This window comes from Solanum stenotomum, unplaced genomic scaffold (genome assembly GCF_019186545.1).
Source record: "Solanum stenotomum isolate F172 unplaced genomic scaffold, ASM1918654v1 scaffold32535, whole genome shotgun sequence".
Classification (NCBI taxonomy): Eukaryota; Viridiplantae; Streptophyta; class Magnoliopsida; order Solanales; family Solanaceae; genus Solanum; species Solanum stenotomum.
In genome coordinates this window covers 21,466-24,048 of record NW_026032000.1, presented here as the reverse complement: position 1 = coordinate 24,048, position 2,583 = coordinate 21,466, and the positions used below count along the sequence as shown (strand labels likewise).

At 35.8% G+C, this 2,583-nt stretch overlaps 1 long non-coding RNA gene across 1 annotated transcript; it reads right to left on the bottom strand.

Annotated features, from left to right (window-relative positions):
• Positions 1 to 1,600: 1,600 nt before the first annotated feature.
• LOC125852113 (uncharacterized) lies at positions 1,601 to 2,321 on the bottom strand. The gene is made up of 4 exons (XR_007444974.1): positions 2,215 to 2,321; positions 2,016 to 2,062; positions 1,755 to 1,898; positions 1,601 to 1,678 (listed from the first exon to the last, which is right to left on the bottom strand). It is a non-coding gene; the product is annotated as an uncharacterized LOC125852113 (long non-coding RNA).
• Positions 2,322 to 2,583: the final 262 nt, after the last annotated feature.

Below are 2,583 nucleotides of genomic sequence, written 5' to 3'. Positions count from 1 at the left end.
ATTTAGTTGTGTTCTAATGGTACTTGGACATTTTTGCGGTATTCAGCCAAACCCCACAATGGAAATATATTTCTATATGCTGCATAGTGCAACATGCAATTCTTCATGACAACTCCAGTTATTTCCTGCACATATTTATGAAGTCAAATAAGTACAATATTTTGATAAAACTGGTTTTAGCAATCTCTGTTCTTTGAGAAATTGTTTTGCCAGTTTGAAAGGGATTGTTTCTTTATATTAACTAATCAAGGAAAGAAGTTCAAACATGTCATTGGACTTTCAGAAATGGCTCAGTCATGCCATATGTTAATAGTTGGGCTATTTATTTCATCACCGTGACAACAGTCCACATTTGTGTCACTCTTTACTGAAAGTTTAATGGCATATTTGAACTTTTTTTCCATTAATCAAATATCATTCAAATATGACCAGATTGTTTAAAGTCGACTATATGAATCATCTATATTCGCTTTGTTTAACTACAGTCAATTTCGTTCCAGTAACAGCTTGTTCTTTTAACGGTCAAAGAATCTTCTCCTTTGTTTAACTTGTAATTTACAGAGTAATTACCTGTTGTGGGAAGTCACCATCTTCCATTTGAGAATTAATAAAAAGCCTAGCCGCACGGTGGAGGGGTCTTGGATCTCTATCAACCTGTCCAAAGGAAAGTTGGTAAAGAACTCTTATAAAGAAAAGTTCTACTCTGATTTTGGTATAAATTACAGCATTTACTAATGGCATGATCATAAACAAACCTTTAAACTTGGCTTCAACCGACAAGTAAGCACTTCAACTTTGAAAGGTCACATCTAGACACCTCAACTTGGTCTCAACTGGAAACTAAACACTCCAACTCGTCTTCATTGTGTCTGATGACACTTAAATTTTGAAGGTGTCTAGATGATCATTTTGTAAGTTGAAGTGTTCAACTGACACAGTGAAAACGAGTTGAAGTGCCTAGATGTGCACTCTCATGCTTAATTGTCAGTTGAGAGCAAGTTTGAGTGATGTTTATGTATTATGCTTTTACTAATAGTAACAAGGAATTAACCTGGCCAGAGTGAATCAATCCCATTGATGCCCATGCAGTTTGTACAAGATTTGAGTGTTCTGTTTCAAGCTCTTTATATACATGTTTGATCAAATACAAAGCTAAGTCACAGTTATCTTTTCCAGATATCTTTATACTTCATCCTATTCTTTAAGGGTAAAAATGCATGTCAATAGAAAACTTAAGACTTAAAATATTTAGTATTGGAATAAAACGGCTCCAAATGGAGTAGGATGCATGTGCAGAGTTCATATAACCTACTATGTTGCATGGACTCTCCAAAAATGTTGTTGCAGATCTTCCAAAAATGCACAACTTTTGGAGGATCCAACGTGCACCAAGTGACATTCTCATAAACATAGCATATAATTGACCTTAACAATGCACAAATTGAGACGTAGGTGTAGTTATTGTTGTTTTACGTAGCTTTTGTGCTTTTACATTACCTTGTCAGGACAAGAATGATAGCTGTTTCCCCAACCACCATCAGACCTTTGTCTTCGTAACAGAAATTCAACACCTTTTTGAATAGCCGCAGAGTTGCTGCTGTAACTCTTGCCTGCTGCAGCAAGCCCTCCAAGAGCAAACCAGGAAGCATATGTAAAGCACACACCCCAGGAACCATACCTATTGACATGATAATCGTGTCATATGTATCGACAGAGCAGAAAGTTCAAGGACTCGCAAGAAAAATATCATATACCATGAACCATCAGGCTTCTGTACATCATTAAGATATTTAACAGCATTATCAATGAAATTGTCAATCTCTGTGGTCCGGTGTACAGGGTATAACTTTTTAAACAGAACTAGTGCTTGGATTGATGCACCAGTGCACTCAACATACCTGGATTGACATGTAATCAATGTGAAGCTGTTGTTAGAATAGGAATAGTTTATAGTCTCCTACTTGGTAAGGAATTGTAATATAGTGTCTATAAATAGGGTTTTGACAGAATCTTACTCATGCTCAATGACAATGTCCGCAAAAAGTTCAGTACGATTGAAAAACTGTCAGTGAATATAACAGAAAAAAAAAGTTACATATTCAGGTTCTGGATGACTATAGAAGAAGTTGAATGCTGTTAACAACCTTGAAATGAAGCAGATAGATAAAATTCCTATATTGTGAATCTCAAACTAAAACAATTATTTTACTTTACCTCCAAATACTGTGAGGCCCCTGCAGGCTCCCAAGAGGCTCTCCCTCCGCCCGACGAGTGGGAAGAAGAAAGAAAAATGGATCGGACAGGGATGGAGATGAGATGGAGATGGCTAAAAATGGAAGTGGGCTGATAGGCTGAGGAAGAAAGCTTTTTTTAGTTACTGTAATTCTTTTTAAAAGTTTCATTATTTTATTGTTTTATTTTTCTATTTTTTAAATATTTTTTTAGCTTAAATAGGATAGTCACTCGCCTTAATGAGAATGAATTCACGCATTTTTGCCAACTCAACCATCTTGATGCCAAATAAGCCTAGTCAATAGTTAGAGGGGTTTGATAAGTTGTGTTTTATTAAGTTTAAGGGTTCAA